Source organism: Myzus persicae, unplaced genomic scaffold, assembly GCF_001856785.1.
Source record: "Myzus persicae strain clone G006 unplaced genomic scaffold, MPER_G0061.0, whole genome shotgun sequence".
NCBI lineage: Eukaryota > Metazoa > Arthropoda > Insecta > Hemiptera > Aphididae > Myzus > Myzus persicae.
The window spans coordinates 336,580-352,994 of record NW_019100593.1 but is presented as its reverse complement, the minus strand read 5'-3'; positions in this window follow the sequence as shown (position 1 = coordinate 352,994).

Sequence of the window (16,415 nt, the reverse complement as noted above, 5' to 3'; positions counted from 1 at the left end):
GGGTAAGTATATTAAATAGTATATATTAAGCTATTGAGTGTATTTTTTATTAGACTAATTTATACAAAGTAAATACATTTAGTTTTTTTTTTGGTTGAATCGTTAATTATATAAAGAGTAATCTGAGTAAATAATAATAATATTATAAGTCATTTTATTTTATCAGCACATCAATTTTACAAATTTAGTCCTCATAATATTATTTTTATTACATTTCGGTACAATTTTTTCCATTAGATGAAAATTTGTTCTTATTCTCGTGTTTTGAACTTTATAATGCTCGCTATACTATGAATTTACTAAGATACTATGGACGCAATTTATTATACCCATTTTAGAAAAATACCGGTCGCAATTTACTATATTACTTTTTACTACCTGCTAAATGAGGGCGCAATTTACAATCACCCGGTTTATCATTATTTTAATATCAAAAAAGGTTCAATTTCACATATCCACGTGATCTAGTAGTGTATAAAGTACTATAAAAAATAATATAACACGTTCTGTAGGTACAGGAGATATGCTGATAATGTGTTCATACACAATGTTATAACACTATACAAAAGACCTGAAGATTGTGGTGTTTTATCGTGTTTTATAAAAAACCGACAAAAACGCGGTATAGAGCGGTTCAGATATAAATCCTAATCATATAGGTAAGGATAATATTTTGGTTTTAAAATTTGATACGGAGGTCCACTATGTACATTATAGGCTACTACTGTTGTGTACCGTTTTACAACTACCCACTGAAAAACGAAGGTATTATGTACATGCGGAAGGAATGATAATGTCATGTTCGAGCCACGAAAGGCGAGAATATTTAGCAATATTGCACATATACCCTGTTTCAAAAGAGAACATACCAGGCGGCCACATGCAAAACCGGTTTTCTTATGTAAATCTGGTATATTCGCTTTTGAAACAGTGTATAGAAGCGTATTATATAGCTGTTCAGTGGCGTAAACAGGAGGAGGGCGGCTTAAGCGCTCGCCTAAATTTCTGAAAAATTAAAAAATGATTTCAGCGTTCTATGAATGTAAGATATACTCAATACGTAACCATGTATTTGTTTTTTGTTTTTCGCGACGCAATTATAGTGTATACCTTTTTTTGGGGCGCAACTCATGTGCTCACTAGCATAAACCTGTTGGGTCTACCTTTTATATATTTTACCCCCCACCCCCTCCCCTACAATACAATTGATTGGGTTTAATAATTACAAAGAAAAATTATATTAATATTTAGTATACTTATTACTTTGAAGAAATATACAGATATTTGGAGGCCCAAGTAATCTAAAGGCCTCCTCATCTCATATTTGAACCAATGGACATCGGAGTATATCACACCGAAGTGGCTATATGTTATTGCAACTGGCATCGGCATTCGGGCTTCGGCAATAAGAATTCGTAGGTGGGTTGAAAAAAACGGTAAACACAATAATAATAAATATATGAATACTAAACGATTCCTGTGAAAATATTTTCATCAACTCCCGATGAAACTAAATATAGACAACCGTGTACGAGCGTGTCGTTCGATGTACCAAATATTATACACGTTGGTAAAATAATTTATTATTCTCAGTGAACAAAATTCGATACTACCTACACAACGGGGAATGATGAGCCAAATTATAATAAATGATTTTGTTTACCTATCACGGATCGATAACAATAATAATCGTCTGTGTATACGATGCACGTTCACTGAATTATTTATGCACAACATCGTGGTTATATTTATCACGAATTCACAACATTTATGTAATCCCCTAGTATAATTATAATAGAAGTTTGTGAGATATGTGCCGAACACAGGACAGGGCCGTATTTAAAGGACGGCAAAATACTTAAGTAAAATTATAAAGTTGAAGAAAGTTTAACTTAAAAAAAAACAAGCATATTTAGATTCAATATTTTCGTGATTTGTTGTTAGGAACAATCTTGTGAACTATCTTATTACAATAAGTTACTAATTAATGTTATCAATAAAGGTCCTCACACACTGCAGCGGAAGCGGTAAAATGAATCAAAACATTTGATTGAAATCCCTGAATTATTAGCATTGATTTGTCAAAGTGCCCTTAAAATATAATACTTGGAATTTAAAAAATAATGATAATATGTTTCATTTATTTTCAAATTCGACCAATCAATTTTATGTCTTACACGCCAATAATTAATCGAAAAATTAAACTTGGTAATTCGCTTAACATAGATCCTTATTTGTTCAAAACATAATATGTAGAGGTATTTATAAAAATAATGTAAATTTAGCTGTTCAGTAATAATTAAGTAAGATGTACTTTAGAGAATTGTAAATAAATTGTTTGCAATAAATTGGATTTTGGTCCTTAAAAATAAATAGGTATATATATATTATATGTATACAATTCAAAGGTCCCCACACACTGCCGCGGTGCCGATAAAATTCTTTTGTCTTGGTGGTGCCGCCGCGGTGGCGGTAAATTGTGTCCGGACTCATTTTACCGCCACCGCCACCAAACCGCTACAGTGTGTGGGGACCTAAGCCCAAAAAAAAATTTATTGTTATCCCACGTATAGGCTTGTTATGACTCTTATTCGCATTGACCACCGCTGAGAGTGAAACGAATTGCGATTCTTAGAAAAAACACGAAATAAAAATGTAGAGAAATCGTGGTCCGTCTAGGGGATTATAAAATATATATACCGATGTAGGTAAACATATAGACAATAATTCCACATTAGATCTTACAATAATGACAATAGGTGTGTTTTCAATATGGAACCCGGATGTAAATGTACAATAGAGGTATCCAGAGCAAAAAAAATATTGTTTAATATAAATCCCTTAGTTGACCAACACCGAGGAACGAATTGGGATTCTTGGAAAATGGGAACACAAAAATTAAGAGAAAGTTTGGTGTGTCTATTGTAATGAGAAGCCTCATAAGGTCTACTGGCTAGGTAGGATAGGTTTAAAATACCACGTAAAATACCCATATTTTTTTTCTTCGAATGGGCGATTGTTCAGTTGCTGTGATCGTTATAACTTATAACTTTGTGCACAGTAGGGGATGGATTTTTGGTCGGTTCTTTTTCTGTCGGCAAAGTAGAAACCTCAAAATATCGAAAAAAGGACAGTTATAATATAAAATGAATAATCTTTAGTTCGGACCAACTACAATGTTCGAATTTCGTATAATTTACCCAAACCAGAAATAATAAATAATATCATACGACAGTTATACCTGAGGTGGCGGTGGCGGTAAATTGTGTCCGGACTCATTTTACCGCCACCGCCACCTAACCGCTGCAGTGTGTAGGGACCTAAGCCCAAAAAAAAATTTATTGTTATCCCACGTATAGGCTTGTTATGACTCTTATTCGCATTGACCACCGCTGAGAGTGAAACGAATTGCGATTCTTAGAAAAAACACGAAATAAAAATGTAGAGAAATCGTGGTCCGTCTAGGGGATTATAAAATATATATACCGATGTAGGTAAACATATAGACAATAATTCCACATTAGATCTTACAATAATGACAATAGGTGTGTTTTCAATATGGAACCCGGATGTAAATGTACAATAGAGGTATCCAGAGCAAAAAAAATATTGTTTAATATAAATCCCTTAGTTGACCAACACCGAGGAACGAATTGGGATTCTTGGAAAATGGGAACACAAAAATTAAGAGAAAGTTTGGTGTGTCTATTGTAATGAGAAGCCTCATAAGGTCTACTGGCTAGGTAGGATAGGTTTAAAATACCACGTAAAATACCCATATTTTTTTTCTTCGAATGGGCGATTGTTCAGTTGCTGTGATCGTTATAACTTATAACTTTGTGCACAGTAGGGGATGGATTTTTGGTCGGTTCTTCTTCTGACGGCAAAGTAGAAACCTCAAAACATCGAAAAAAAGGACAGTTATAATATAAAATGAATAATCTTTAGTTCGGACCAACTACAGTGTTCGAATTTCGTATAATTTACCCAAACCAGAAATAATAAATAATATCATACGACAGTTATACCTGAGGTATTGTGTTATATTGACGTATATATAAATTTTAAATGTTATACGGTTATACGTCTTTTGTGTAGCGGGTTGCAACATAGATATGCGTCTCACAGTAAACCAACGGAGTTTTTTTACTTTGCACTTTAAATTTTACAAGATAGATATTTTTATTTTAGATCGAACATGACGGCCAACTTATATCAGCTAATCTAGAAGTAGGGCGTAGGGGGCACGCGCACTCCCTCATTTGTATGAAACAATTTTCCCATAAAATATTTATGTGAGAGTATGGATGCTTTTTTATATCCCGAATCGCCGACCAGTGACCCGTGGGGGAGGTATGTGTACCGTGTGATCAATTTAAACGTTTATAAATTCCATAAAATTGAATATCTATGAGTTCAACCAGTAAAGTAACTGGTAAACATGTGATTAGTATGATCAATTTATTGTCCTAGGAGCCAATATTGTGTTCACGGTCAATTCACCCGCGATCAGAAATATAATATACACATGAAAATTATGAATTGTTATTATTTATGATTATTACAAGAGGGAACAAAAATACTTATAAAATATTGTTAAAGAGCTTGGAAATTTACTAGCTTATTTTACTGTGGAGCTTTATAAGAATATGTAACCCCCAAAAACGTTGGGGATTTTTCACTGTCAATAATGGATTTAATAATGTTCGTAATGATGTATTCAATAATGTTCGGATCGGATAATCACAGATTATTTTGGGTGTATATCGATTGTACCGAAATGACCTTTTTACCTGTAAGAAATCTATCGATTGCACCTAGTGTCAACTACAACGAATTTTTTAACATATTGATTCCGCCGGCCATCAATCTACTGAATATTTGTTTATTATTTATTTTAATAATAACAAAATGGTTAAAGCTTACATTTACGTTAATATTTAATTATATGAAGATACATTGGTAATATTAGAAACAAAAGTAATTTGCAGTTCACTCATGATACAATAAAATTACATTGCTGAAGTACAACACTCCATGAACATTTACAAACAGATTCTTATATAATAATAAGAGGGCCAAACATTAATAAAACAAGCAAAAATAAAAATAATTTAATTTAAAAAAATAAAAAGATAGTAAATAATATACAAAAGATAATATAAACAAAGAAATTATGTAATAAAATATATAACAAAGATTTTTGACGATTATTTGAATAATTAAATTGAGAGTTTCACTTTATAAAACTGGCATATCAAACTACCATTTAAAAAAATTTTTTTATACTAAAACCAATCACTGGGTACCTGAATTACACTATTTTAAATTTTTAACATATTGTACGTTGTATTTAATTGCTTTTCTTAACTATACCTAATATATTATATTATATATTATGTATCATTTTGTTGTATATTCCGTTGTAGACGACAATATTTTTATATGATTTCAATGTTTGAATTGTTTTTATTTCAATAAATACAACTATGATAAACTGAGTGTACCTATACTGTTCACAAAAAAAAAAAAATAGTTTATAATAATAATGATACATCGGTTATTATTATTTTTTAATTAACAATCAGCAGAATCAATATAGACAAATATCGGGCGGAATCAATAGAACACTATTATTTTTTTTTAGCACCAGGAGCACCTTGGTGCTCTGGACCTCCCCCCCCCCTACATATAAATTTGAATGCAAAATTTTGTGAGTGTATTATATTTGTATCTATCCAGCAGTAAATCAGAGTTTTTAAATATTTACAAAAAGCTACGAAATTCTGGTGTGTACCGTATTAGTACACATTTATAATTAAAATACCGATGACTGATTCGAGATGACACGCATCATCACGCATCGTGCAAAGTGCGATTCGCTGCTTTCACACTTACCGAGGAAATCTGTATTGTCAGGAATATTACCGACAACATTTTAGTAATATATCAAACAGTTCCAGAATACAGAGAAAAAGTAAGAGGTGATTTCATTCATCTGCTGTCACTCATCATCCCTTTTGTATAGTATGTTACGTAGAAATCATTTTATGGAGAATAAAAATAAAATAAAATGTCGATACATTTATAAACGTAAGTTAACCTATACATAATATTATGCAACTATATAGTTGCATGGCATTGCCAGTGACAAATAGAATCAACAATACCCAATGGTTTTACTCAGTCTTAAGATACGTTAAATGTAAACGACGCATATTTTTAACACTGTACCATTTGTGTGGTTTGAACAAAAATAAAAGGGGCACAGGTCTAAATTGATATGACGTTTTTATAAATTATATTATACATCTTTGATGAATAAAATTTATTATATTATTTTATACATTATATTAACAACTACTAGTATAATGTTGAAAATAATAAATATAATACAAACCTCATTGTTTATCGACATTCTAAATTCATAGTAAATTATTGAAAGTATATTTTGCTAATTTATGTATTATTAAACCACAGTAATGATTATATCTTTAAGGATACCACGCCCATCATAGTATGCAAACGTGTACAATGTGCTAAGTCTATTATATACCCCAAATTTGAGTTAAGTAGAATCAATAAAACTAAAGTCGTTTTGAAAAAAAAATGGTATAAATAAAAATTATACAAACTCAGATAAGTACGATGAATATAATACGTTTGAAAATAAAATTCATTTTAGTGAACACAAAATATTTATTTTATTCATAGGTATGTACTTAATAAATTATAACAAAACCTTCCTAATTTATGTATTATTAATCCACATAATAGTCATAAGGTGAATGCTACTTCCGTTACTGCAAACGCATACAACTCAAATTTGAGTTTGGCAAAACCCATTACAATGGTCGTTTTGAGAAAAAAGCGTTACAAATAAAGAGCAACAGTACAAGTACAAAAACAACGCTTTGGGTGTGTCGTCGTCTTTAAAATATAATAAGTATTAACAATGATTATAAATGCTTGTATTATAATGGACGGGATAACTACACCTTTAATGAATACAATTTATTATATTATTTTATACATTATATTAACAAGTATAATAGTGAAAAGAATAAAAAGAATATTAACATGAATGCTCATCGACATTCAATATTTATAATAAACTATTGATCGTTTATTTATTAAAAACGTTTTAATTTAATAAAAGGCATGTACTTAATAAATAATAACAAAACCTTCTTAATTCTTATATAATTAAACCTGCACATAATAGTCACATATCGTTATGAGGGTGCCACATCCGTTACTGCAAACGTATTCAACACAAATTTGAGCCAGGCAAAACCCATCACAACGGTCGTTTTGAGACAGAAGCGTTACAAATAAAGAGCAAATGTACAAGCACAGAGACTTTGGGAGTAGTGTCCTCTTGAAAATACAATAAGTATTAACAATGATTATAAGTATTTGTATTTATAATTAATGGTAGTATATATCATTATCTTTAATGGACAATGTACAATTATTATTATATTATATTCATATATAAAACCATTATAATGTACATTTATTATATTATAAATCATAAGATAAAGGCACACATTTGACATTTACAAAATAATTAACAACAATAATGGAACGATCCTTTTTTGAAATTTTACAATAAAAAAAAGTGCACCGTGTACATTTCTACTCTGACATAGTTTTGGCAGTGCGTTGATTAATCGGCCAGAACATATTTTATTTACCTATTATACAGAAATGTGTAATATGGGTACAATCATGGGCGTGGACACGGGGGCCACGGGGGAAGGATGTACGTTGCGCAACCTAAATTTATAGGCATAATATACGATTACTCTTCTCTGAAAGACGTGGTCGCGACCGTTGCAGAGCAATGACATGTTTAAACATTCATTATTGACGACTGGCGCAGTTAGGTATATATAGGTGTATATTTCGAACAAAATGTTTAAGATTCGTGGTTTTATGAGTAGAAGCGATTTTGTATACATTTAAAACTTTAATATTTAAATATATTTACCATAGAAATATGGCTATAAATAGTGAATAATAACATTATGCAACCACAATACGTTCGCGGATTTATGAGTAGAAGCGATTTTGTATACATTTAAAACTTTAATATTTAAATATATTTACCATAGAAATATGGCTATAAATAGTGAATAATAACATTATGCAACCACAATACGTTCGCGGATTTATGAAGTTTTTGCCGCATATATCAAATAATATTGCTGTAGATATGTTTTCAGGGGGAGGGGGCTCTGATTGCGTCCCAAAGTAATCTTTTTACCTTTTTCTTATCCCAATTGTGGTCCGTACATAGTAGGTAGGAAATACTATTTTCAGTGGTTATTAAAATTTAAAACTAAATAAATATTCCAATTACGTCCGATACCTACGTTTGGAAAAAAAAATATAATTATCTCATTCACAATAGTTTACACGATCACCGATATTTGGAATGTTCGTTCAAGATAAAAAAAAAGCAGATAAATTAACAAATAAAAGTTTAATAAATTAAACAAAAAAATAGAAATATAACTATGCAAATCCAAATTTAAAAAATTTAAGAACAAGGAAAATGTTATTTTAAGTTTATAAAAATAATAAGTTATTCAATCTACCTATATGACACTAAAATTTAATCAACTATTTATTGATTTGACTATTAAGTCATTTATATATTAGGAATTAACTGCACAGCTCCAATCCGACAGCCAATGATGTGGAATATACGCGTTATACGAAAGTCGCAGTTAATATCAAGAACGTCCTTAAACCATTTTTATGTGGGAGTGAAGAAAATTCATAAACACGTATGTAGTATCACCTGAGAAATTAATTTTAAAATAATGATGGGATGAGGAAAAAACAATATTGACCATAATTTAAATGGAGGTATCTTTAATTAATATTGGTCAGTGCACTCGCCGAACTGGACGGGCAGCCACAACTAACTATTGAACAATTTACAAAAAAAAATAATAATAATAAATCGGTCTCCGTTATCACAGCGCGGTCGACGCATGCCGACAACATAAAGATGTAACAATACTAATTAATAATAATCACTACAATATATTTCAACTTATCTTTATCATACTGAAAATACTGAAAACAATTTTTCAATACTATTGCAGTCTAAACTAACCACCTACTATCTTTTTCCTACTCCATAAAATAAATATTCATAAAATTGAAGATGTGGCGCCAAAAATCAAAAGATTTTTTAGACGGCTATGGAAGTATTTATTGTCATAGTATTAGTAACAATATAATATAACAGTGAAATGTGTACAATGCAGTGACCCGCTACGTTTTACCGGGTTTGTGAGTATATAACAGTATTTATTGTATTCTACATGTAGACGGAGACATCACGCAGCGCCTAAAGTGCCTTTGGGTGGAACATCCGACGTGGGGCACCTTCAATATAATAACATAATATAGGGTAGAGCAAAACTGAATATTTGTCATTCATCATTATTATTATACTGAAATAATATGATTCATATTCGTGTAGACCACCACCAAAAGGACGAAATGAGATTATCGAAAAAAGATATCAAAATAAAAAAATGAAGATAAAATTTTAAGTCAATACATACATTGATACATTTATCTAAATTCAATAACAATAGCTACTTATAGTATTATAATTATCTTAAGATAATATTATAATCCGGACGTACACGTCTTATATTTAAAACATGGTTATTAGATATAATATATAATATAGCGTATATAGAAAAACTTAACCTATATATATGGTATTTATAATATTATATGTTTTAAATATTTAAACATAAGATGATGATAAGATATGATAATAATATGGTCCCATGACCCATGCACAGATTCAGAGAATATTTTATTATGAGGCATTTTATGACACGTCATATATTTTTACAAAAGTGTTAGATACTAATGTAATATATAGCTCAAAAATACACTCTATACGCGAAAAATTATCCTGTTATGTAGTATCAACCAAATTCAATTAATTTTTTTTATTAATAGTAGAGAATTAACATCTCCACATTTAACAACTTCATGTCCGCACCCCTCCATCATTTTGGAATTTTTAAACAGAATGAATTCCATTCGTTTGTTATTTGAATTCAGTCGTTTGTGCTCAACTCCTTCCGTATGGTAAATTCCGTATAGAACCATATATTTTATGTCATACAACTAAATTCGAAACGATCGTTTGAAAAAGAACTAGGAAATTTATGCTTTATATATCCACTGTATTCGATTTACCCTAGACAGAACAGACACCACCTTCAGAGTTGAAGATCGAAGCATTTTTTCAAAATTTAAAAAAATAATACATTTAGTCACATCGTTAACCAATCAATACATTAAACATTTGCCGCTCTACTAGTAGGTATCAAAAATGTTCTATTTGTATAAATATTTCTTTTTTTTCTGTCTCGCCCACACTGTCAAAACTAATATTGAATGGCCTGCTACTATAACTGCAGATTATATTGTTATATTGTCCGCTTGGGACCGGGTGGCAGTATTGTGATCAACAGTTCCCAACCGGTCTTTATTTTTTTTTTACGTAGAATAAAAGGCCCAAGAATCAAATGATTTCGCTGGAATGCTCAAAAAAAGAACATATATACAATATTATACTCAGTATTATTTATTATAGATATAACAGTGACATCTACACTATATCGACCTATATACTACGTTTTACCAGGTTTGTAGGTATATAGGTTAACGTTTCTATAAATGCGGCGGAGGCATCACGTGGCGATTTAGGGACGCCACACCAGACGCGGCACAACTTCAATATAATATAATATATTATGACATGGGTATCTGGGGCAAAAAAAAATTGTTTATCTTTAATAATAGGGATTATTGAGGTCTATATCCGCGTCGACCACCGCAGGGAAGCGAATTGGGATTCTTAGAAAAAGATTAATCGGAAAATAAAAATTGAGAGAAATCGGTGTGTCTTTATTTGGACCTAGATTTCAGTGGGCACTTTCTATATATTATAAGCCGGATGTGCACATTTTATATTTAAAAAATATACCCTTAAAATGTTTTTCGGCCAAGTGAATTATATATATTTTTTTCTCTTCGAATAAATCATTGTACATTTTCAGGTTAAATGTCGAATCGTTAAAATATTGAGCTACCTGGTTTGGGGATGCATTTTTGTCAATAAATTATTCAAACGAGTAAAATACTAAAATCTTGTAACAAAAACGGTAATAACGGATTTCGTAAAACGTAATCAAAAAACAATAAAATATAATATCGTACCGCAGTTATGGATATTGTGTTAATTTTACTGATAAATATTAAACTATAAATATTATATGGATTTTACGTATTTTGTACCACAACTCACAAGTCACAACAGGTAGAAATACTATATACATCCAACGCACAAAAATTATCAACTCAGACACTCGGCGTCTCTGATAGTACTGGACACACCTGTGCTAACTGCGCTCCGTTATCAGTGATAAGTTCTCATCAAAGTCGAAGTAATTACATATGAACCATTTAGCATTATTACGTAACTTTCCTGTTTTACACAGTGGATCGGACCCATTATTAAAATGACGCTGCCTCGAACATAATAAACAAGTAACTCAAAACGTAATTTTTTCTCACCCCTAGACTATTCAACAAGATGAGGAAAAGTATAGTTTACTTAGATCGCCAAATCTTTACGCGGCACAGGCCAAGGCAGACAATGAGATTGCAACCTAGGGATTTCTACCTATTAATAAAATATATGGATGAAATAGTTGAGTGTGAGCAACTACCCCAAACTCAAGTCGCACCTAAGCTCACTCAAATACCGGCGATCTACGAAAGGAATGTCTCCAATTTCTCAACATTCTATAAGAAGCTAATTTCGCTTACACAGGTATTAAAAATGTTTCATTTTAAGTCCACACCGTTATTCCTAATTTTGGTCAGAACCAATAACAGCATAACCTACAATTCAATAATTGATTACTTGAGCGACACCGTTAAAGAATTGCTCAACTTTTTCGTTTGGGGGGGGGGGATGAACTAACTACCTACACACTACTATTTTTTTCTGAGTAAACCGAAAGTATCGAAGAACTATAAATTACGCATAAAAAAAGTTCATGGGGGGGATATGACACCCTCATCCCCCCCCGTGAGCACGCCACTGCTTTCAGTCGCACTGCAAAGGCCAATACAACGTAGTAATTATAAATATCCATCACTCTACAACCAAACCGATATTGGTATAAAATATAAATAGTGCATTTATCGCTCCATTTCTAAAATGTTTTTTTTTACAATCGTGTCTGTTAAATTCGTGGACACCCCCGCCGAGGAGCGAATTGACATTCTTGGAAAATAAATACGGAGAGAAATCATGATGGTATACGGTGAATCTATATATATATATTACATAGGTATACTTACGTATAGACCTAACAATACGGGTGTTACGAGTATGGAACCCGGATGTAAAATATTATACTACCTGAAGCAATTCAGGCCTATTTTCAATTTTGAATCAAATCTACCGGATTATGAAAAGTTATACTGGAGTAGACCACCGCCAAGGAACGAATTGGGATTCTTGGAATTGGTAGGAATCGGAAAAAAAAATTCGAAACGTGGTGGGTATTATTGTAACGAAAACCCACATACAATCTAAACTATACATTAACAATAGATGAATTTAAAATAGGTATATAAAATATAAGAAGAGAATAATAATGTTTTTCAGCACAGTCAATATGGTTTAAATTTTTTTCCTTTACAATGAATCTTTAACGAGTCGCAGGTTAAAGTCTGGAATCGTTATACCCGGAAACTTATAATATTGTGGACGGTTGTGGGGATGAATTTTTATTTGGTTATACTGTTGTTCACAGAGTAGATACAGCAAAACTTCGAAAAAAAGACTACCTATTATAATATATAATAATTAATAATCCATAGATCGGACCGACTACAAAGAACGGATTTCGTGTCAATAACCCACATGCAGAAATAATAAGTCATGTCATACTGCACTAGAACGTATAAGGTATTGTGTTATATTGACTGATACATAAACTATAAATGTTATTCGGTTATAAGTGTCTTGTGCAGCGAGGTGTTAAACTTTATTTAAAGCGACATTAAAAAAAATATTGTGATGTGTTTTAGTCATGTCCTTGAAGTACACCCCCACCCCCTGCCAACTCAAAAGTCATTGAGTCATCAAATCTATGCCTTTAATTTGCAACCTACAATTTTCGCCACAATTCAGGCTTTAGTAGATATAGGAGGATCGACTTTAAGTAACGCCCCCCCCCCTTGTCACTTCGGCCTAATAGGTAGGCACGACAGATGCCCATCGGCAATCCGTAAGAGTGTATGACATCATAATAATTAATATATTACGGACAACGCCGCCGCCGGACCTGGCGATTCGGTCAGCGGTCACCGGCGACCAGCAGTTAACCTTTTTTTCCCCTAGAATAATGCCTAGTAATTATAAATTATTACAATGCACACACGTATCATATTATAATTTTATTTATCGCCGCGGTCATTGTATGTGTTACCGCCGAGCGGTATAAAATAGTGGTTACAACAACGATTATATCGTACGACCGTGTAGTGCACACGATATTGTTATTATAAATTATAATAATGATGTATTGCGGCTAACTGTTATACAAAACGCAAACAAACAGCCAAACGCATACACACACACACACACACACACACACACACACACACACACACACACAAACACACACACACACACCGACGACGACTCTCCAGATTATAAATGCCACCGATAAGATAACGAGCGCGTCCAGTAAGTGAGTAAGCAAATAAGTATTATACTGTTATGATGTATACACACTGTCCGTGTACACCTTGCTCGTCGGACACACGCACACACACACACACACTTACACACACACAAACACACACACACACATACACTCGAGCGGAGAAACAAACACCGACTACGACTACTGCGGCCGGAAACGAGTAATAATTTCACGGATCGGTTGGTGTGTGTGTGTGTGTGTGTGTGTGTGTGTGTGTAGAGCGAAAGCCACGCAAGACACGCAAACGTTTCCGGTCATATCGCGGCGGCGGCGGCGGCGATTATCCGTTTTATACACACCGCTGTAGTTTTTGTTGTAGTGGGTAACAATAAATTAAAAGCGTTATGATAACGCGACCGCGCAAAACGAAACAAAACGAAATTGTTTTATCGCGTGAAATCTATATGGGTAGGCAAGTACGATCTATGTGGGTAGGTATTTTCAAATTACAATGATATTATTGTACAGAGTGATTCGCCCGACACGTCCACCCCCAATTTTTTCGTTTATTTCCTAATGAACTCGTTGAAATCTGATTTGTTAGCTTTCAGTCACTCAAAAGCCAATTATAAACCAATATTAAATGACATGGAATAAATACTTTATGAGTACAATAGATCCAGTATTAGGCACGTCTAGGTATATATAAAATTTGACACTCGATTCTCAGTTGAAAAAAAAAGAAGTTCGAACAGCCACAGCACACTCCTTATCATGACGAAAAGCTAAAAATTAAAAATATGCTGCTCATTGAGTAAAAAATTCCAAAATTTCAATAAATTCGTTTGCAAACAAAAAAACAAAAAAAAAATGAGGGAGACCATAGTCCGTGGATCATCACCATCTCCCTGTATAGTGTGCGCCCGCGCCTTGGCCGCATTAATATTGTTGTTTATATTATTATTATTATTATTATTATTATTATTTATCATTATTATCGCGACCGACGATCCGTTGAAACAATTATAACATAGGTATTATTATTATTATTATTATTATTATTTATCATTGACGACGGCCGTCGTCCGTGTGGCTGTTGCTGCACAACTGCGGAACGCCTCAGGTTATTGTTAGGTACCTACCTATGTATCGTGTACATGTATGTGAAACGGCAAACACACAGTATTTTCCCGGCTCCGAGGCAATCAATTATCTTGTGCACACATTGTTATTGCGCACATGTATTATTGTAATAAACGTATTTTATGTACAACAACTACCACCGCTTATGATAATAATATCATAGTATAATAATTATACCGGGCGCTCACTTGTCACCATGGACCTGTATAAATGAAATATGGACTCGGAGCAGTGACAGGAGGAGGGAGAGGAAACGTGTCAGAGAGAGATAGATTACAACTTAGTCCGGGGTGGTTGGAATTTATTCGGCCCACGGACAAGATGTTTTTTTTTTAATAATTATTTTTGATGGCAAATTAAACAAACCATTTTGATGCTTTCGATTTTCAATCGTTTTCAATTCGATTTTTTGATTTTGCTTTTACTTCCCTTACATAAACATATAAGTTAGAACTTGCAATTTTTATGGTGCAAAAAACTTCATTTATTAAACGATCCTACGATAGTATTAATATTGGTAGCACTCAGTTCATATTTATTCATAAGCAATATCTGTACCAATCACTAATCAGTAACGAGAGAGAGAGAGAGAGAGTAGTTAAACAACATTTTTATAAATGATAGCATAATACATGCACATATTGCAGGTTTATTGGACAGAAAATGTGTAAACGTTAAATACTATAAGCGCTGAGGTTGACAACACTATTGTACCTACGATGGTTGAAGTTCGTTAGGTTAATACGTTATGCTCGACGAGTTAATAGACCGTCTTAATTCTCTACTAACCATAATATTTTAAAATAGATTAATTATAACCAAATCATAACCACCTAACCACTGTTTTGATTATCCCAACCAAACGAGCCAAACGCCAATTACACTCAACGGCAATCGCAATGTTTACTCCGGAGCTTAGAACTTTATATAAATAAATAATAATTGTAAAATAGTTTTAGGAAAACACACTATTTTACTATTATCAAATGGTTTTTTTTTTCATATATAACATCGAATTTTTGCTGCATGTCTGTGTTTTAACCAGATACCAGTTACCCTCTTCTGCTGTTGGCCGAGATGTATAATCGCGTCATAATACCACCCCCGGTGGCCCCGAATAAACAATTATTATCGCCGTCCTTAGGCCGCCGCCGAAAACGCGTCGTAATTATCGCACGGTCGGCGCTTACGTCAATTAGCGGCGAGTTATTGTGCTGGCCCGAACCCTTCTGCCGGGGGGGGGGGGGGTGTCCGGCAACGACCACCCCCTCGTCGTCGTCGGCGAAACGATTTTCCGCACAAGTCGGAGCTCGCACGCACACGCACGCAAGCAATACGATAATATTAGGTACATACGTTTGCTGCGATGTGTGTGTACGTGGGCACACAATATCTCGTTAGTACGAACAGTGCGTGTGGTCAATTGATGACGCCGTTTCTGCGAGCGTGTTTGTGTCGTGTGTGTGTGTGTGTGTGTGTGTGTGTGTGTGTGTG